This window comes from Gymnoscopelus braueri (genome assembly GCF_963280865.1).
Source record: "Gymnoscopelus braueri genome assembly, chromosome: 17".
Lineage (NCBI taxonomy): Eukaryota > Metazoa > Chordata > Actinopteri > Myctophiformes > Myctophidae > Gymnoscopelus > Gymnoscopelus braueri.
Window position 1 is genome coordinate 40508828 of NC_137617.1, and position 23188 is coordinate 40532015.

General features: G+C 43.1%; 1 pseudogene across 1 annotated transcript; it reads left to right on the plus strand.

Moving 5' to 3' along the window:
* Positions 1-2441: 2441 nt before the first annotated feature.
* On the plus strand, positions 2442-3296 carry LOC308105143 (tubulin beta chain-like; annotated as a pseudogene). Its single transcript has one exon. The product of its transcript is annotated as a tubulin beta chain-like (transcript).
* The last annotated feature ends 19892 nt before the right edge of the window (positions 3297-23188 follow it).

Genomic DNA, 23188 nt, shown 5'->3' on the forward strand with positions numbered 1-23188 from the left:
ACATTGAGCTTGCACAGGCATTTGCTGTACAAATAAAATGGACTTGGCTTGAACTCTCCTCCCCTCATACAAATCACTGAGGCATAATGAGGGTGTTCCAGGGGGTCCTCTGCAAAATGAGGGACAGTTTAACCACTTTAACCCTATTTAGCACAACAATATGTACTTGACGAAACAATCTACAATACTATTGTGCTACAGATAGAGGCTACAAAAGATACTAGCTTGTATTTACATACTCTACCATACAGCCTCGTTAAAATAAAGTTTTATTCATGAAAATAAATCCTGCTGGATTGTAGTTTTAAAACATTGCATTAGCTCCTCTGGGCTCAGAACACTAGGCATATGTCACAGGCACATTGTGCTGGAAACCTGAAATGATTGATCGATGAGAAGAATGTATTTCAATGATTCGATTAATTCCTTTGAGGGTTCAGTCACGAACAGAGTGGTCCAAAGTAATGAACCGCAAGCTGCTCTTACACATAGATTGTATAGATCTCATCTCTCCCAGCCGAGGCTTGGTGTTGTCTTCGGTAACCAGACAACGTGTGTGGATGGACACGCTTGACCACCCATGTTCAAAAAAACAACAACGTTCAAACAGGGTACTGAGAGCAGTCAAGTCAAATGAATTTATACAGCACATTTATACAAGTAAGACGCGCGAACGCGGGAAGCGAACGCAATTTTTTTTAAATAAATATGAAAACAAAAATAAATAAAAAAGTAACCAATAAAAAAATTTAAAAAAAATCTGCGTTAAAAGGAGCATCTTCGAAAAATACAAATTCACCAAAAAAAACCTTTGAATGTTTTTGAACAATTCAACAAAGTGTTTGAAGTGCCTGTTTGACCCACTTCCGGGGGGCGGAGCCAAAATCCGAGCCCGAAGTATTTGTTCGTAGACCCCCACTTAGGGGGGGTAGAAAAAGTTTCAGAGCGATTCGGGCACTTTTCATTTAACATGCGGTTTCAATGGGGAGTTTTTGGGAGCCTTCTCCGGGGCGTGGCTTCCGGGGGAAGGGGCGGGCTTAAACGCAACCTTGACAGGTGTGTTCAGTTTTCAAAGACCTTTCATTTGATGTATGGTACGTCTAAATTGGACATTTACTTATCTCAGAGGAGCTGCACACAGGCAGTGCACACAGAGACACAGAGAGACAGAGACACAACCCGAGCACGGTTTCATAGTAAGCTCCACTTGCGCGGAGGCGCGCCTCCTTCCGCTGCGTTCGCAACTAGTGTTTACACTAATTTACACTGATTTATACAGCACAGCAGGTGTAGTGGACTCAACGTGTGAGTAATGATTGAGTTCACACAAGGTGAAGCAGAGTTACATATATCATGGTTTAATGAGCACAGGGGTTGCGCGGAAGCTCTGACTTACACAGGGACAGAAAGAAAAGTACAGCAGAAGTTCAACAGGTTCGGTGAAACTGTCGAGTGAAACTACTGGCTTAGACTTTCAACAGAAGTTCAACAAACACACGGTCATACGGTTCAGTGGGTTCATGAAACTATGAAGTATTAGGCCTAAGATCACAACAATAGATTTAACTGTTTTCTATCACAACATCTAAACGTTTGAGCCTGCTATCCACCATGATTGTACAAAACTGATTTCTAATTAGCTTGCGATGGAAAAAGTGTGTTCACAGGCAGCGTTGTAGTGAGATAAGACAAAGGCAACACAACCAAACTCCCTGGAAACTTCTTGACAAGTGGTTGACCCAACTGCTCGCTTTATTCTAAATAGAAATGTTATTCTCTGGGTTTTTGGCAGGCAAGGCATTCTAGGGCATTACTGCCTCTCAGGTTTAAGACTAAATTGCACCTAAACTGCTCTATGGCATCCAAATGACTGAAATCAGTTGTGTGTATACAGTACATCTTCCTTACACCATAACACAACAGAACTCCACAGAGTCGCTTTTTCAGCTAACATGAGGGTAAACAAGTGTGTCGATACGAATGGGAAATTGGATTGAAAAATAAAACCAGTTTTGAGTAGAATGTCAAAGAGGAATGCATCTAGACCACGATAACGATGTTTAATGTTTTGCAATCAGACTGAACACAACGAGAAGTGAAATAGTATTTTGGCCACAACTGCCTTAATGGTGTAGGATTTTGAGGAACTGTTAAGTGAATGAGCTTAGAGTTTCAGGAAATGTGCTTTCCTCTATGAGGAAATGTTTTTTTAAGTCATAGAGGAAAAACTGTAAATCACAGACTGTAAATCACATTTACACAAACTGTAAATCGCACTCCTTCGGTGCCAACCAGCAACCATGGGCTAGCAATGGCACATTCAGGACACACTGTATGTACAAATCAATGTTTAAGGCGACGGTTTGTGTTGTGTGTGCATGACGGAGTGAAGAAGGGGAAGTGTGAACGATATATTCTGAAGATTTTTTACTATTAGCAACATGAGGGAAATCGTCAGTATGCAAGCTGGCCAGTGTGGCAATCAAATTGGATCCATGTTTTGGGGGGTCATAAGTGACGAACATGGCATCGACCCTACCGGGACATACAACAGGGACAGCGAACTCCAACTGGAGAGAATCAACGTCTATTACACCCGAAGCAACGAGCGGCAAGTTTGTTCCCCGCGCCGAGACTTGGAACCGGGCACCATGGACGCGGTGAGGTCTGGTCCTTTCGGTCAGATCTTCAGACCGGACAACTTTGTCTTCGGTCAGACTGGCGGCGGTAACAACTGGGCCAAGGGCCACTACACCGAGGGAGCGGAGCTGCTGGATGCCGTCATGGACGTGGTGAGGAAGGAGGCGGAGAACTGCGACTGTGTCCAGGGTTTCCAGCTCTCCCACTCCCTGGGAGGAGGAACCGGGTCAGGCTTGGGAACACTGCTGATCGGCAAGATCCGAGAGGAGTACCCCGACCGGATCATGAACACGTTCAGTGTGGTGCCTTCTCCCAAGGTGTCGGACGTGGTGATCGAGCAGTACAACGCCACGCTGTCCGTCCACCAGCTGGTGGAGAACACGGACGAGACGTTCTGCATGGACAACGAGGCCCTGTACGACATCTGCTTCCGCACGCTGAAGCTCACCACGCCCACCTACGGCGACCTCAACCACCTGGTCTCGGCCAACGTGAGCGGCGTGACCACCTGCCTGCGCTTCCCCGGTCAGCTCAACGCCGACCTGAGGAAGCTGGCGGTCAACATGATCCCCTTCCTCCGGCGGCACTTCTTCCTGCTCGGATTCGCCCCGCTCACCGAGGCAGCCAGCAGTATGTGCAGCTCACTCAATGTATAGCAGCCTCTGATAATTGCTTAAACCATGACACTCAAAATGCAAAGTGTTTGCATCAAAACTGGACAGACAGTGTTACTGTCAATGTAAAAAAATATCCTGGACACACACAATACAAAAGAACATGAATTTATAATATAAAAAAGGCCATTGTTACGTCCCTAACAGATCTTCTAGGGAGTAAGAATATACTCCCTAGAAGAATATATATATAAAAATGGAGGAAAACTAACCAAGTGGATTCAGTATTTACAAATAAAGTGAAGGTCCAAAACAAAACTAAGTAATCAATAAAACAAATAATCACTAACTGAACAAAGAATCTAAAGTGAATTCAATATTTACAAAAAAGCGAGAGTCCAAACAAAAACAGACAGAAAATCAAAGTGATCAATAAAACAAATAAACTGAACAAGGCATCTGCTCTAAACAAATCAATACAACTCTAATACACCAACTGACAAATAACAAGTACAGTGGGGGTAGCACTCACCTCCAAACTAGTGTGCTTAACATAAAATGTCTATGAGTGAAATGTAAAACCTTACCTCTACTGTTCCACTTACCAACTTAAACATAGTCAGTGGTACAAACACCAACCAGGCTGGAGCAGAGCCAAAAGGGAAGAGAATGATGTGCAGGTGCTGGGAGATGATCAGAGGACTGGAGATTGGAAAACGTGTGGTGACTGAGGCAGAGTTGATGGATGACGGAATGATTGATGGGCTGGCACTGACAATAGCACAGAGAACACTGTGGTATTGTCAGTGTGGAGGACTATTGAACTTGAGGACTTAACACACTAAGGCTATACCATTATATACAAACCATGTGGGAGGTCTTTTATGTGCCAAACTGTTTCTTTGAGATATTCTCCAGTGTTTCAAGGTTTCTCTGTAAAAAACACTGACACTGACAATACCACACTAACAAGTGTCCAATACAGAACATACACAAAGTGGTGCAACACATACAACACAAATTCCCAGAGACAATAACTAGTGCCCGACTTAATTAAGCAAGTAGAACCTTGCTACATAACACAAATGAGCAGCTTTCATAACTAGTAGCAAAGACGCTACAGAACAAGTAGCACGGATGCTACATTACTAGACAAAGCTGACACTTTTTGTCAAGTATTGTAGAATCCATTGCTACTAGTTATGTAGCGTCCTTGCCTTTTCCAAGTATTAAAACTAAAAATATAAATAAATAATAAACAAAATGATTAAAACAATTAAAGTAATAAAATGAAAATAAATATCATAGACCTGTTTTTAAGGTTTGTGAGATATTCCTTTTTAAACCATTCCTAAATATTTACCCTTTTTTTTCAATGTTTAAATATGTTATGTAGATTTTTGTTTTGTTATATAATTATGTGGTTAATTCCTAATATATTTAGTAAGTTTGTGTCAAGGACTGGAACTATCAGTTTTAGTATGGTTATTACGGGGCCAGAGCTCAGCTCTGGACCTGTTTTATTATTCCCTGTATTCTGTTTCTTCTGCCACTTTTCGCAGTTCTGGGTGCACCGTGCTGTCGCTTTTTACGAAACTCGGCCATATGGTAGATGGTCATGAAAAACTATCAAGAAATAAATCTCACAATCTTTCGTCAAAAGGTGGCGCTATAGCACTCAATTGAAAATGCCAACTTTGAACAGGTACAACTCATGCCCTGTTTGACCTACAGCCATAAAACTTCAATACACACATGCGTCTACTCATGATGAACAACTTTAACCCTCTGACTTTTGACCTCTGACCTAGATCTCCCACCATTTTGAATTATATGAAAAACAGTTTTTACACATGAACTTTGGACCTATGCCGACACACTGATGCAAAAGATTTTCCATAAGTGAAAAAATGAAGCTTTAATGAGCCAATGAATATTGCAGTTTTATGACAATTATTCATCTGCCCCTAACACATACATGCAGACTCACATTTATTTGAAACTTTGCGTTAATGTTGAGGGTCATTCCAAATATTACTGAAACCAATCTTACTCCAATTGGTCAAAGGGGGGCGCTATAGCGATTTTTTGAAAGTGCAAACTTTAAACAGGCAAAAGTCATGCCTCGTTTGGCCGACAGCCATTAAACCTGCTTACACATGTGCCTTGACTCATGAGGAACACATGTATCACGTTGACCAGTAAGCTCCGCCCTTAGATTGTCCGCAATTTTGAGCAGTTTGAAAAACACTTAAACCCAGGATTTTTCAGCTATTTGCGTGAAACTGTATCATCTGTGTGATCTCCTTTTTCACAAGTTCTTGTCTGTTGGTCCAATGGCTTCTCCCTTAAACGTGTGCCTCACAACCTGAAGGTTGCCAGTTCAAGCCTCACTTGATGCGGACTTCATTAAAGTTGCATTGCACACAACATGATTGTGTCAATTAATACATGTGCAATTGTTAAACGTAACCTGAAATACTTATTTGAGAGGGTACGTTTTTGCAATGTATGACATACTTCATTCTGAAAATAGCCGATCTACAATCTCAAAACTTTTCAGATAGCAACGTGTTTCTGAGTTTGTAGATCGGCTGCTTTCACTGGTTCACTTTTATCTTCAACAGACAACCTCAGCCTGGACAAAGCTATAGCACTATAGGTAATGTTGCAGCCCGTCAATCCGAAGGTCGAGGGTTAGATTCCTGTTAATGGCAATATGTTGACACGTCCAATCAATCCATTCTGCTTCCATCCTTCTCTCTCTTCAATCTATTGTTTCCTTGTCTCTCTCTCTTCAATCTATTCCGTTTCCATGTCTCTCTCTCCGCCCTTAGATTGTCCGCAATTTTGAGCAGTTTGAAAAACACTTAAACCCAGGATTTTTCAGTTATTTGCGTGAAATGGTATCATCTGTCTGACCTCCGTTTTCACTGGATCAGGTCTGTTGGTCCAATGGCTTCCCGCTTAAGTGAATGTTTCATAACATCAAGGTTGCCGGTTCAAGCCTCACTTGGTGGAGACTTCATTTAAAGTGCATTGCAAACAACAAGACTGTATTAATGAATACATATGCAATTGATAAAGATAACATGAAATGCTTATCTGAGAAGGTATGTTTTTGCAATGTATGACATACTTCATTCTGAAAATAGCCTATCTACAATCTCAAAACTTTTCAGATAGCAACGTGTTTCTGAGCTTGTAGATCGGCTGCTTTCACTGGTTCAGTTTTATCTTCAACAGACAACCTCAGCCTGGTCAAAGCTATAGCACTATAGGTAGTGTTGCAGCCTGTCAATCCGAGGGTTGAGGGTTCGATTCCTGTTAATGGCAATAGGTTGAGATGTCCAATCAATCCATTCTGCTTCCATCTCTCTCTCTCTTCAATCTATTGAGTTTCCATGTCTCTCTCTCTCAATTAATGCATGTGCAACTGTTAAAGGTAACATGAAATGCTTCTTGGAGAGAGTATGTTTTTGCAATGTATGACAAACTTCATTGTGAAAATAGCCGATCTACAATCTCACAACTTTTCAGATAGCAACGTTTTGTGAGCTTGTAGATCGGCTACTTTCACTAGTTTTCGTTCCGAGGAGACACAAAAATGCCTTTATTGGTAAATGGTTTGTGAACCAGTGATCTAGAGTAGTTCGGGACACAGAGGCTTAGTTCATAATGGACGGAAATACTTATAAATATCAACAGACACTACCAGTAATTGTGTCAATTAATACATATGCAATTGATAAAGATAACCTGAAATGTTTATTTGAGAGGGTATGAAGTATGTATGACATACTTCATTCTGAAAATAGCCGATCTACAATCTCAAAACCTTTCAGATAGCAACGTTCTTTCTGAGCTTGTAGATCGGCTGCTTTCACTGGTTCACTTTTATCTTCAACAGACAACCTCAGCATGTACAAAGCTATAGCACTATAGGTAGTGTTGCAGCCTGTCAATTCGAAGGTTGGTGGTTCGATTCCTGTTAATGGCAATAGGTTGAGATGTCCAATCAATCCATTCTGCTTCCATCTCTCTCTCTCTTCAATCTATTCCGTGTCTCTCTCTCTCTTCAATCTATTCCGTGTCTCTCTCTCTCTTCAATCTATTCCGTTTCTGTCTCTCTCTCTCTCTTCAATCTATTCCGTTTCCGTGTCTCTCTCTCTTCAATCTATTCCGTTTCCGTGTCTCTCTCTCTCTTCAATCTATTCCGTTTCCGTGTCTCTCTCTCTCTTCAATCTATTCCGTTTCCTTGTCTCTCTCTCTCTTCAATCTATTCCGTCTCTCTCTCTCTCTCTCTCTCTCTCTCTCTCTCTCTCTCTCTCTCTCTCTCTCTCTCTCTCTCTCTCTCTCTCTCTCTCTCTCTCTCTCTCTCTCTCTCTCTCTCTCTCATTCACCAGGTCAGGTCTGTTGTTCCAATGGCTCCTCGCTTAAGTGTGTGCCTTAAAACCTCAAGGTTGCCAGTTCAAGCCTCACTTGATGCAGACTTCATTTAAGTTGCATTGCACACAACATGATTGTTGCGAAAGCGGAAGGAGGCCTCCGACCAAGTGGAGCTTACTATATCACCGTGCTTGGGTTGTGTGTGTGTGTGTGTCTGTCCCTTATTTATGGTCTTTCCGTGTGTGTTCACACTCTCATTGGCTCGCGCCCCCATGTGACTCGAAACTCCGTGCTGAAATGCCAGCAGCTGCACTGCCTGTATACAGCGTGTGTTCACGCTCTCATTGGCTCGCGCCCCCATGTGACTCGAAACTCCGTGCTGAAATGCCAGCAGCTGCACTGCCTGTATACAGCCGGCAGAGTGCGGCAGAGTGCACTACTACAGTGTGGTTGAAATATAGCAGCCTCAGTCAATCTGCGTTCGCTTCCAGCGTTCGCGCGTCTTACTTGTGTCAATTAATGCAAGTGCAATTGTTAAAGATAACCTGAAATGCTTATTTGAGAGTATGTCTTTTCAATGTATGACATACTTCATTCTGAAAATAGCCGATCTACAATCTCAAAACTTTTCAGATAGCAACGTGTTTCTGAGCTTGTAGATCGGCTGTTTTCACTGGTTCAATTTTATCTTCAACAGACAACCTCAGCCTAGACAAAGCTATAGCACTATAGGTAGTGTTGCAGCCTGTCAATCCAAAGGTTGAGGGATCGATTCCTGTTAATGGCAATAGGTTGAGACGTCCAATCAATCCATTCTGCTTCCATCTTTCTCTCTCTTCAATCTATTCCGTTTCCATGTCTCTCTCTCTCTCTTCTATCTATTCCGTTTCCATGTCTCCCTCTTCAATCTATTCCGTTTCCATGTGTCTCTCTCTCTCTCTCTCTCTCTCTCTCTCTCTCTCTTGAGGGGCGGCCATAGCTGAGTGGTTAGTGAGCCAGCCTAGGGAGCCAGAGGCCCTAGTTGCCCCAGGTACGATTCCAGGCCAGCAAATTAAATTTGTCCCTGAGCAAGACTCTTAACCCCTAATTGCTCACAGGCCCTCATTGGAAACAAGACCGCAAGGACTTTCATGAACGGACCTGTTAAAGGAATTATCCTTATCTATTCCGTTTCCATGTCTCTCTCTCTCTCTCTCCGACCTGGGTTTAGCCTGGACAAAGCTATAGCACTATAGGTAGTGTTGCAGCCTGTCAATCCGAAGGGTGAGGGTTCAATTCCTGTTAATGGCAATAGGTTGAGATGTCCATTCAATCCGTTCTGCTTCCATCTCTCTCTCTCTTCAGTCTATTATTTTTCCATGTCTCTCTCTCTCTCTTCAATCTATTCCGTTTCCATGTCTCTCTCGCTCTCTCTCTCTTCAATGTATTCCGTTTCCAAGTCTCTCGCTCTCTCTCTCTTCAATGTATTCCGTTTCCAAGTCTCTCGCTCTCTCTCTTCAATCTATTCCGTTTCCAAGTCTCTCTCTCTCTTTCTCTTCAATCTATTCAGTTTCTCTCTCTCTCTCTTTCTCTTCAATCTATTCCGTTTCTCTCTCTCTCTCTCTTTCTCTTCAATCTATTCCGTTTCTCTCTCTCTCTCTTTCTCTTCAATCTATTCCGTTTCTCTCTCTCTCTTTCTCTTCAATCTATTCCGTTTCTCTCTCTCTCTCTTTCTCTTCAATCTATTCCGTTTATCTCTCTTTCTCTTCAATCTATTCCGTTTATCTCTCTCTCTCTTCAATCTATTCCGTCTCTCTCTCTCTCTCTTCAATCTATTCCGTCTCTCTCTCTCTCTTCAATCTATTCCGTCTCTCTCTCTCTCTTCAATCTATTCCGTCTCTCTCTCTCTCTTCAATCTATTCTGTCTCTCTCTCTCTCTCTCTCTCTCTCTCTCTCTCTCTCTCTCTCTCTCTCTCTCTCTCTCTCTCTCTCTCTCTCTCTCTCATATAATTATGTTTTTTTAGAAAGTGAGCAACAGCAACAGTCCACCTGGCCTATTCCCATGGATTGGATCTACCCACCTCACCTGCTGTCATTCCCTCTCAATCCATAATCACACCTGCCCTCACTCACTCCTCATTAGTCTCTCTCTCTCTCTCTCTCTCTCTCTCTCTCTCTCTCTCTCTCTCTCTCTCTCTCTCTCTCTCTCTCTCTCTCTCTATTCCCTGGCCCCGCTTATCGCTGCTTGCAGCTATATTTGTACTTATTATTTCCTTCTTAAAGGTAGGGTAAGTGATTTACTTTGGTTAAAATACAAGTGTTAAATAGCCCGATATTCTGATAGTACTCATTGCTATGGAGTGTTTATTCAGTAAAAGGAGTCTCCCATGTCTCTCTCCAGCTCTTAATTAAACAGAAAATGCATCAGTGCTTTCAGTGCTCTCTCCTGATTGGCTTAAATGTTGTCACCTACCTGAAAATGTACTATATTCTGTTTACTAAAGAGCTGGAGAGACCCCTGTGACTGAACAAACGCTCTGTAGCAATGATTGCTATCAGAATATAGTACTTTAACCTTTTTAACAAAAAAAAATTACAAAAAAAATATCACTTACCCTACCTTTAACCAATCCAATTGGTTCTCAAAGTGGGGTCCGGGGAACCCCAGGGGTCCTTAGGGGGTGTTATATTAGCAGATCTACAAGCTTGTAGATCTGCTATTCTCAAATGGACGAAATATATTTAGGGCTGAAGTGGTTAGTGTGTTTTATAATAACCTAATAATCAAAATCTATAAAGTAACTAGTAACTAAAGTTTTCATCTAATTGTAGTGGAGTAAAAGTACAATATTTTCCTCTGAGATATGTAGTGGTTAAAAGTATTGAAATGTGTAAATACTGAAGAAAGTAAAAATACCTCAAAATTGTACTTGAGTACATGCACCTAGTTACATACCACTAAACCACAATACTGCTCCTCACAGTACTGTAGGGAATTGTTTGGTAAACTAAATGTAGGCTATGATAACCATTACAGAGATTTATGAGGGGGATCCACGCCTCTGCTTTTGTTCTCCCACCCTCTGGTATAGGCTGCTAATTTGCCGCAATGTGTTCCTGTCTATACAGACATCTGTCAAACAGAGCCATTACAGCCATACATAGTTTGTGTTAGCTTTTGTGACCATGTAGAGAAAACACTGGATGGCCTACATACTTAGTTCAGGACAACAAGTATGTAATCTGGAACTAGTACATATTTAGGGTGGTAGTCTGACCGGAACATGCATTGAGTCAGACAGGGTGTTCAATTACATTGCATTGTACATGTAAGTCTTGGCTCCTAAACTCGAGTGAAAAAGATCACTCTGAACTGAAATCTGAACTGTTGTCGTTTGGCCTTATCTTCTCTTTCTGAGTAGCCATATGCAGATTGCCATGACATTGCAGGCCCAGGCCCTGTTTCTATCCTCAGGCTGAGACTCATTACAAACACACACACACACACACACACACACACACACACACACACACACACACACACACACACACACACACACACACAATTCAATTATATTCAAAGGGCTTTATTGGCATGAGAAAACATACGTTTACATTGCCAAAGCAGAAAGCACAATAGGCTACAACAATACAGCAATACAATCAAAACAAAAATATGTACATTTGAAAGTCAGAATCTTCAATAGATCAATTTCTATGTACCAAGATCACTGGGTGCAGGTATAGTGCAGGAATATACACAATGATTAGTCTCTAGGGTGGTTGTGTTCCGTTTGATAGCCTTCTCCTATCACAGCAACTCACGAATCTTGCTGCTGTGTTTGCACATTGTTGTACTTCGTCCAGCACACGCACGCACGCACGCACGCACGCACGCACGCACGCACGCACGCACGCACGCACGCACGCACGCACGCACGCACGCACGCACGCACGCACGCACGCACGCACACACACACACACACACACACACACACACACACACACACACACACACACACACACACACACACAATTTATTTATGTCCACATAAACAGAAGGACAAGAATGCCTTGTACAAAGGACATAAACACTGTGTAGTCAGATAATGGGAAAACAGCCAGTTACAAAGTGCATATAAGGCAGAACATTGTTACATACAATAATGTCGGCATACTTGTCAAACACAGCAGACATCAATCATGGGTAAAGGAAACAACGCCTCCTCCAAATTGAGCGGCTTCCTATAACAGCTGATATTGAGCAGTACCCTGCTGTGGTGGTGAGTGAAGGTTTCTGTTGAGTCGTTCGCACGGAGAACCAGTTGACACCAGGCAGTATCACACGACAAGCTCTCAAGTTTAATACACACATAGAGAATATATACAGTATTGTACAGTGATATGGAACAAGGACAAGAACAGAATGGATAGGAACAGAACATACATCTTGTGTCATTGTGCACAGGCGTCAGTATCTCTAACGTAAAGTACTTGATGGTCATCGTATAACGGATATCAATATGCTTACGTAGATGCACATGTGTGTGCTGGGTCAAGCAGATGAAGTCATAAATCATGACACTAACTGTTTGGCCCTCCTTTTGGAGAGGCCGGCCATTTGAAGGCCCCTCACAACCAACTTGTGCACATGCCCGAGGCCAGGGGTCTTCAACGTTTTCAGGCCAAGGACCCCCTAGCTGAGAGAGAGATGAAGCAGGGACCCCCTACTCTATATTGTATAAAATTGTGTTTCAGATTAAAGTTTTTTTTTTACTTAGTCTGCTCTTTTTTCCCTCTACACCTATAGCCTCTTTGCCAAAAATAGATCTACAAATAGATCTACAAATACAAATAGATCTACAAACTCTCAACGCCTCGCGCTGCGAGGCGTTGAGAGCTTGTAGATCTGCTATTTTCGGCTAATGTTCCCCTCAGAAAAGGAATTCTAGGGTTCAAGTGGTTAATGTAAAAAAACTAAATCCTATCACACAAAGATTTGGCGGACCCCCTGTAGTAGCTCTGAGGACCCCCTAGGGGTCCCGGACCCCCTGTTGAAGACCCCTGCCCTAGTTTAAAAAACAAAAGTTTACATCTGTAGCCTAGACACACGCACACACACACGCACACACGCACACACGCGCACACACACACACACACATACACACAGAATAAGGACGCTAGGGTTTATGTGATCAATATTGGGTTCTTTTTCATCAAAGCATGCTTGGTGGGGGGGGGGGAAAGTTTCTAGTTCTGGTTCTGCAGAGACCTTATATATATATACACGGTATGTTTTACAGAGCCAGATTTGCATTTAGATGTGAGCAGCAGTGCTGGGAACAGGTCTGATTCCTCCTGGCAGATCACACTGATGAATGTTTCTCTGTACAGTGCAGCCATCGCGTCTTTACTCTCCTCACATGACACGGCTACATTAATGCTTACTACTGTATGCAGTGCACAGTTTTTAATTAACGCGAACCTATACCGCCTCAGCATCACCGTTGCCATGATAATGACCTTCCACAGAGAATACACAGCGTACCAGCCCTAGAATAAAATAGAATAGTCCCCACTCCTTTGGGGTGTTATTTTTGTCACATTATATGTATATATGTATATATATGCACACATGTGAAATTCGTCCTCTGCTTTTAACCCATCCTATAACAACTAGAAGCAGTGGGCAGCCTTCTCCCTCCATTGGCGCCCGGGGAGCAATTAGGGGTGAAGAGTCTTGCTCAAGGAAACACACATCGACACATTGCTGTCCTGGCCTGGAATCGTACCTGGGACAACCAGGGGCTCTGGCTCCCCAGGCGGGCTCACTAACCACTCAGCATACCCCATACCAGTTTCCTCTCACACAGCAAGAGATTGCAGAGTTTGCTATATCATATTTGAACCCACAAACCGGGAAAGATCTGTGTCATTTTAGACATAGCACACTTTGGCATTCAAAAATAGCAGATACAAGCTCATAGCTTAACTTTGTGCCGCGCTATGAGCTTGTAGATCTGCAAAAACAAAAATTGTCATTGTGAAAATGTGTGCAAAGTGATTTTTTTTTACTCAAATCTTTGCTTCTGGGGGGGTCCCTGGCACAAAATATTTTTGAGATGGGGGGTCCGTGGCCAAATACATATAATTTTGGGGGTCCTTCACATGAAAAAGTTTGAGCACCACTGATATAGCAACATTTTTCAGAAAACTATTAGGATTTAGAAGACATGTTTTACAATCAGCCTCAGGTCTTAATGGGTTACAAAAATTCCTCCTGCCATTTAACATTCCCCGCTGGTAGGCGCCCCAGCCCCAGCCCAGAGGAGTGTTTAAACGCTTGGCCAAAAGCGGATGCTAAATCATGCTTTGTATCGATAATAAGTCAGTTTTCCGCTGCACCGTAAAAAGAAGAAAAAAAAACGTCTGTTTTCTGCTGACGTGTTATATATACCAGAGAGAACATTATCACACAAGGCTCTGAATTGATTAAGAAACAAAAAGTTACAGAATGTAAATGGGGGGCGGCTGATGCCTGATAGTGCACACACAGTTACAAAAAATCCTCCTCCCATTTAACATTCCCCGCTGGTACTGTGCTCCAGCCCCAGCCCAGAGGAGTGTTTAAACGCTTGGCCAAAAGCGGATGCTAAATCATGCTTTGTATCGATAAGACAGTTTTCCGCTGCACCATAAAAAAAAATGAAGAAAAAAAAAGTCGTTAAGGCTCCGATGCCTGATAGCGAGTCCTGGGTCCAGACCCGGTGGTCCTTTGCTTACTAAAGGTCTCTCCCGATGTCTCTGTCACGTTCTGTCTCTCCACCTGTCTGTTTCTCTCTTTGTCTGTCTCTCTGCCTGCTTTCTGTCTTTCTACTCTGACCACTCCCACATTGCTATACAGCTCACCTCAATCCCAGTTACACACCTGTCTCCACTCCTCATCAGCAGTGCAGCTCTCTGACTACTGCTCTGTGGCCATTTCAGTAATCTCACTCTGTAGCCTACAGTTATTGCTTGATTACAGCCATTGTGTTACGTTGTGTTCCTCATCTAAGGTCCTGCCATGCTATTATGTCCTTCTTGTAAGCCTTTGCTAAAATAAATGTTATTGGACTAGACCTGCCTGCCTGTTCGTCTGCTTCTGGGTCCACACTCGACACACAACGTGACAGTCTCTTTACATTGTGGACTATCAATGAAGTCAAGACATAATACAAATGAAATAGAACGTAAACAACGTTTAACAACGTTTACGACTCCCTTTACACCACTTTCTGCATTGGACCCATTCAGGCAAGGAAAGAAAAGAACAGAAAATAAAAAGGTTCTCCTTGTCATACTCATTCACATTAACCAACTATATGCAACTATTTTACACTCGTTGTAGGAAAATAGACAAACTACAAGTGGACAACGCGTTGCAGTGTGTGGCTATTTTCACCAAAATATGGACGCCACGTAAATTTTTAAAGTGGAAGCTGAAGCAACCACAAAAAACAGGACCATACCGATTACATTTGGTTTTCAATCACCAATGACCCAATGATCAGAAAGCGCCTATAGAACATATGGCCTGGCCTGGCTGGCCATTTTGGTTTCACTGATACACGTTACAGTACAGTAGAGCAGAAGTCAGGGTGACGCCGTCCATAAATCATAAGACATATAGAACACCTGCGGCCGCTGGCTGCTGAAGTAATCTGGTCAGCTTTGTACCATCGACCCCCAGAGGGTCCATGGAGAAGGGGTGTGTGTGTGTGTGTGTGTGTGTGTGTGTGTGTGTGTGTGTGTGTGGCTGATTGTGGAATTGAAGAAGAGAGATGGAGTAGAACAGGGGGGAAATAGCTAAAGGAGAATCGAAGAAGAGTCAGCGATCAATGAAGTAGGGAGAGGGAGCGAGAGAGAGAGAGAGACCCACAGAAAGCGCGAGAGGTTGAACCGGAGATGGTGGAGATGAGGGAGAAAGTGACGGGTAGAGAGAGAGAGAGAGAGAGAGAGAGAGATTTGATGATAACGTATAGTGTTGGATTCTACCATGGGTCCCTGGGGTCCAGCGCGGCCCCAGTAAAATGGGGATTAGAAGGTCCAGGGATTACCAGGGAAAAGGGAGGATGGGATTGCTCTGTTTATTCTGAATTAACATTAATCCACCTGTAATCTCGTTACATCCCTGGAATCTGACACATCTGCTCGCACGATCGAGCGCATACAACGCATGCGTTCGCCCGTGGGTGCGCGCACACACACACACACACACACACACACACACACACACACACACACACACACACACACACACACACACACACACACACACACACACACACACGCACGTCTACGTGCAAATTCACACACGTCTACGTGCAAATACCTGTGCACACAGTGAACAGCAGAGCCCACAACTGAATGGGCACAACAGGTGGAGGGCTTTGAAGGAGAGACAGTGAAGGATCAACATGAATAGAAGGCACACAGAAGAAGACATTACAGGCATAATAGAAGACAGATGAAGGCAGACAGAGGGGCCGGTAGGTCAACAAACAGTGTTAGCCACTTAAGCCCTACAGTATTCCAGAAATAGCGGAAATAGGCGCACCACGTTGCTCCAATCTGCACCGAACTTGGCACAAACACTGTTCAGGGGTCTGGCATGTGAATAGTCACACCAGGGGCCACGTGAGGGCACCCAGGGGCCATGGGCACACCCCTGCACCAATCCTCACCAAACTTTCACAAATGCTGTTCCGCTGTTCAGGGGTCTGCCATGACAATAGTCACTTCAACAAACCTAAATTGCACACATGTGGGGCACTACAGCAGTGTTACAGCGGTGTTTAACTCTTCAAATGGCCATAACTCTGTGACCATTTCTCTGATCAGCGCATTATAGGACTAGTAACATATGTCTAAGTTGAATCTACCTATTCGCTGCTGTTTGGTTCCTGTATATGTATTGAATAAAGCAGTGGCATTCTCATTAGGCTGCGGACCCCTATTTGAAAGGATTTTGTGCCAGGGACCCCCATAGCAGAAGATTTGTCAAGATTTTTGGAATATCCAAAATATAAAACGTGTGTTTAACCTGTTCCTCATTTTGCCTGGGATCCACTGGAGCCCTCCCAAGGACCCCTGGGGATCCCCAGATCCCACTTTGAGAACTATCTGGAATAAAGTAGTGAGTGATGAAGATCCACCAGGTTGAAAGTGGTTCATGTAACTGGTTAATAAGTGTGAAAATGGACGCACGTGTTGAACATGACAGCTGAGCCACAATGTTGTAGGGGTCATTTGTAAGTGTTCACTGTGATCCCTGTTTTAAAACAAACTAGACGCTAATTGGGAACAGTTGAGGCAACCCTGTGTGTGTGTGTGTGTGTGTGTGTGTGTGTGTGTGTGTGTGTGTGTGTGTGTGTGTGTGTGTGTGTGTGTGTGTGTGTGTGCGTGTGCGTGTGCGTGTGCGTGTGCGTGCGTGCGTTCGTGCGTGCGTGTCTGTGTCTGTGTGTACTTGTCACGGGTAATTGATTGCCCCTGCAAGAGCAGGTGCTGCATGACTGATTTCCTGAGTTTTACTGCACACATGGAAACACATGCACACACACGCACAGACACACACACAAACACACACACACTAAAAGCCTTTTCTTTTCTTCTTTTTTTTTTTTGATACACAGTCTGGTGATCAGGGTCTGATCAAGGTGAGTGAAGGACGGTTCCGTCTGTGCAGGCAGTGAGGTGATGGATGTGCAGATATAAGATACAGTACAGTAGTATACAGTACATACTGTATAAACCAGTGGTTCTCAAGGGCCACCAAATTCATATGTATTTGCCCGCGGACCCCATCTGAAAAGATTTTGTGCCAAGGACCCCTCATACAATATGTGTTAAAACATTTCGAAAATATTCAAATACACTAGTCCATACGCAGGGATGTGAAATGATTGCAATGTAAATATAACATGCAGGTGTATGTCATCCAATTGGCCATATTGCATATTCTATCACTTCTAATTGATCAGATTTTTTTCTGTATAGATTTCTCTTAGGCTACACATTGATTCTGAATATTTTTTCTGAATATTATAGTTTAAAAACTCGTTTTGCCAAAATATAACAGCCGTGTGTTCCTATGACTCGATCTCTGCCTAGCTACGACAGTTAAACACACACATTCTGCTCACTCTGCTGGGCCGCATAGTTTCAGCTGCCGCGTGGTCCTAGTGCCTGCCTCATCGCTCTCTTTTTTATGTAGAGCGTATGAGGGAAGGAACGTACTGGTCCGTGGCCCAAAACCCAAAACACTAGCCCTAACCTTAAAGGAGAATTCCGGACAAATTAAGTGTTATCTTTGATGTCTCGTTACTCACCTAACGACATGAAAAGTGGCGTTCTTTTTTTCCATATATTCCCCTGTCGTCATTTTTTAAACCCCCTCCGTTGTCATAATGGGAGCGCGTGGGTAAGGGAAATTCGTCTATTATAACCGACGCAAAGTTGTTTTTTTCTCTACTAGTATTCATAGTAGAGAATATCTGCGAGGCTGCCGTCAATGGCGAACGAGTTGACACTGGTTGCTTGTTTCCAGAATCTGGCAACACGAGTTGCCAGGTTCTGGAAAGAAACAAGCATCCAGTGTTAAATCGTTCGCCATTAACGGTGGCCTCGCAGGACATTTCAACGCACGTTTGACTATCATGAGACTCCACAATGACTAGCAGAAGAGAGAAAAACAACTTTGCCTCGGTTATAATAGACGAATCTCCCTTACCCACGCGCTCCCATTATGACAACGGAGGGGGTTTAAAAAATGACGACAGGGGAATATATGGAAAAAAAGAACGCCACTTTTCATGTCGTTAGGTGAGTAACGAGACATCAAAGATAACACTTAATTTGTCCGGAATTCTCCTTTAACCCTAACCCAACTTAACCAAGAATTCAAATTGATTCTTTGCTTCGTGTTTGTGTTGCGTTAACAGCAGTGTGCTACACAACAGACTGGAACAGAAGCACAGAGTGAGAAAAGTGAACAATATAGCAGAATAGTGGTGAGATGTTGCACAACACAGTGACATAAGCGGTTAGTCAATTAGCACTGAGTCATGAGCGTGGCTGCCACAGTTCCGTTTCTTTACTGTCACACCTCTTATACAGTAGAAAGATTGAGATGGCGAGTGAGCATAGTAGTCTCACTTTTGATGCCAGACTGATGTTTTTGTCTGTCCATGTGGGCTTGTGTTTTGCCAGGGCAACAGTTGTTTGTGCAATTCTGTCAAGGACTTCCTGTTTGGATGCTTCATCGGACACGATTGCCCCAAGGTTATTTGAAGCCAGACACCATGTCAAGTGCCTGTCCATTGATTTTGTCGTCTGAGCGGCTGATGCCATCGCTGTTGTTGGTCCTCAACTTAGTTTTTTCTGCATTGATTTCCATTCCATAGGCTCGCGAGGTGATGTCAAGCCTTTCAACTAGGCTCTGTGTTGCTCCTTTTCTCCTCCAGCTAGCCTGTCAATGTCATCCGCAAAACGGAGGTTGGTGATTGCTCTCCCTCCTATGCTGACAGTTCCTCCATGTTCTGCCAGGGCATCCGTCATGAATAGTGCAACAGTGCAAAATATTCAAAAAAGCATCACAACCAGTTTAACAACTTTAGCCCAATTTTTTACTTTGGCTATTAAAAAATTGAAGATTTTTCTTAAATATAATTTTGAAATTGTTTACTCAAATCTTCTCTTATGGGGGTCCCTGACACAAAATCTTTTCACATGGGGGTCCGCAGCTGAATGCATTTAAATTCTGGGGTCCTTAAGCCTTAAAGGGACATTTCGCCAATTTTGCATCAAACCCCTATTTTTATCTTGGTCTAGGACCCATAAACATGATCCTGGTGTGTTTTTTGTGTTTTATCAGTATTTTTAGATTTGTATCCATATCCTCAGAGACTATGAGTCATTTGACTCATAGTCTCTTTATCTCACCTTATTTCCTGACTACAATGTAGACCACACCCCCACGCAGCCTCGCCTCCCCACAAGGAAGGGCAGTGCCCCAAAGCATTATGGTCATTGTAGTAATGCAGCAGTCCAGTCAAACCCCAGTCAAACACACAGACTTCTATATTTTTCTGGCCATAGGGTGCAAATTTCAAATTTTGCTACTGTTATCTACAAATATTATTAACATTGAGTGACTGTAAGTTCTTCCAGGGGTGAAATGCTCCTTTAAGCCACTGGCTTAATAGAGTGTCAATTTGGTCAGCTGCTTGACACGTCAGTGTTGCAGATAAGTCACACATGACATACATCGCCCACACAGTGGGGTGCATGGGTGTAATTAACCTCTCGAGTGTATCTGCCTGAACTAGCTTGCCAGCTGTGCATCTTCATTCATGTTCACTTCCTTTTACTGGAAAGTATGAGAGTGAAGAGAAAAAAGATACATTCGATTCCAGCTTTGACCGAAAATCCACACATTAGGCCTAGCTCGGGTTCATTGATGAGAACACGAGACAAAATAATTGTCTCGTGTTGTCGTTAATTAATAAATCAAACGTGTCTTCCGCATGAATAAGATTATGGATGCATCATCATGCGTAAGAACTCGAACTTAATTACCAAATCGCTCTCTAGATACAGTAATTCACCCTCGTGAGTGATTACATTGATTGGAAGGGGCTAATGGAAGACGTAATAGGCTACTTTAAGTACGGTATCTCCCTCGGCGAGAGTTAGGGTACTCCTGTAGAATGATTGGAATGGTGGAGATGAAATCTACGTGTGTTCTCGAGCTCCGGCAACAGATGTGAGAGAGCCGATCTATCATTGTGTTGAGTAGAACGCCTCCGAATGACTCAGAGAGGCAAGTACATGGAGTGGGTTTCATCCTGGGATAAGCCCTGGCTGGAATGTTGCCAGATGAATCATTGGCACATGGGAGTATAAGATTTGATGCTTTTGTGGATGATTGATTCAGTGCATCACGGACAATGTGAGACATTGCGGCAGAACCATTAAGGATACCGGGGGTAACGCCAGGACAACTTCTATGAACAACTCTAGAGAGACTTAACTGTACAGCTAAGCCAGCGGTTCCAAACCTGGGGTCTTACTGCTGAGTCCACCTTGGAGGTGCGCCAAAGATCACATGTCGGAGGGCGTGAGACCGACCTGTTTGGAAGTAGTCCAACATTTTAACCGTGTTCCATAAAATCATAGCTAATCATAGTTATGAAGCACACTCTTTCTTTCTTTCTTTTTCCTTTATTTATTCAGGGAAGCCCATTGAGAGCAAGCTCTCTTTTTCAAGAAACACTGATATTGTTAAAACATTTTTCTAACAATAGCAAATAAATTGCCGATCGACAAGCTCACAACACATCACATTGTGAGCTTGTAGATCAGCTATTTTTGCTGTACATCATTTGAGTACTGCCCTACAAAGCCTATAAATGCATGTGAATATATTACTAAACATTTTTGTTTAGTAATAAAGGCTGAGTATGTTTTCGCCCCTGTCCGTCCGTCTGTCCGTCCATCCGTGCGTGTGTGTGTGTGCGTGCATGCATGCGCGCGTGTCTTGGCGTTACCCCCGGTATCCTTAATGGTTTTGCCGCAATGTCCATGATGCATTGAATCAATCATCCACAAAAGCATCAAATCTTATTCTCCCTGTGCCAATGATTCATCTGGAATCATTCCAGCCAGCGCAGCGCGGGCTTATCCGAGGATGAAACCGACTTCTGTACTTGCCTTGAGTCATTCGGAGGCGTTCTACTCAACACAATGATATATTGGCTCTCTCACATCTGTTGCGTGTGTCCGTCCGTCTGTGGACAGCTAATCTCCGGCACGGTTGGCCCGATCGACACATGAAACTGTGGACACACTCCCTAGAAGCCAGAGCAGAAACTATTTTATTTTTTATTTTAGTCAATTTTTTTAATATTACTACAGATTTGGTCCAAACACCTGGCGGAGACCTGTGCCCTGAGGAGCACACTTTTCTAGTTTCAATTTTTTTAAAGATATTTTGGGGGCTTTTTCTGCTTTTATTAGATAGTACAGTAGTCTGACAGGAAATAGGGTGAGAGAGCTGGGAAGTCACACGCAGCAAAGGTTATCGGGATCGGGATCGAACCCGTGACACGCTGCTAGGTGTTTAGTCATTTATTTGTGTCAAAGTCAAATCAGCCATCATGACTTTGGGGGATAAACAATGACCTGCATGACTACACAAACAATTAGTGCAATATGACTTATATATGACCCAGCTGGCCAGTTAAACGCCAGAGCGCTCTGAAATGGGAGAAGATTCTCGGAGCGTATTTCCGAAACACAGACAGAGACATGGAGAGGTTGAGGGTTTGCTAAAGGCTATAAGGATTGACACTTCCATGTATTGTTGTGTGCATGACAGGAAAACGGAGGGAAATGGCACATTTACATAATCTGTTTATTATCTAGAGACCATCTGATCATTATCCAGACATTTCTCACGCTGCGATGTGGTTTGGCTGGGATGGGAAATTGGTCTGTGCAAGGAACTATGTGTTTGAGTGGGTTCTGTACGTGTGTGCATAGAGGTGAATTAATCTGCATCTGAACAGAAAATAGAAAAGACTTTACCGCCAAGCATCAGTACATACAAGGAATTTGCTTTGGTTGGTGGTGCGGTGACAACACAATGGTAATCACTTCATTCCAACACGCGTAACACACATGACTCACATGCCTGCAATGCAATGCACACTGCAGGAATCTGTGCATTCAGACAAATCAACACATGTGCATGTTAATAACAAGGTTTACAGATATGAAATTCAAACGCCTAGCTAACAAGAACACAAAACAAAGATCGAAATGTTCTGGTGACATTGAAATATACCATGTCCTTTTCGGTCAAATGATTTTGCTGAAAATATTTTGTATGCTCAACTGTTTTGTTTTTGTAAACCATGACCGAAATAAATAAACTAACTAACTAACTAACTAACATTAGACTAGGGATTATCAACCTGTGAGCAGGGGGCCACTGGCTGGCCATGAGGATATTGCAAGTGGACCCCCAAATAACTGCCAAAACACTAAGATGTTAATGATAATATAACATGCAATTATGTGGTATTTGTTTAGTAGAGGGTAGCACGGGTCTTCCCGAAAACCGAAGACCCGATCCCCGAACCGAGAACCGAGCCTGGTCGGGTCCAAAATATCAACTTATCCCTCGGGCACGGGTCGGATCGGTTTCAATTGCCACAGGTCTCGGTCGGTCCATTTGAAAAATGGATGGACCCGTATGGACCCGGCCCAACGACCAGCTTTTTATTATTTTATTATATTATATTGAACTCTTTAACCTTCGGTTTTAAAATTAGACGTAATTATGCGTTGTTCAGTAATTACGCTCCAACATCCATATTGTCTGTTCTCGCATATTGAATGAGCCACGCTTAACGTTAACAGACAGTAAATATCGAGCGCACTACACTGCTGAACATCATGGAAGCTTTTTAGCGAGGTGAAACGCAAGGCCACCAGGAAGATGCAAGTTGGAAGGTCATCTG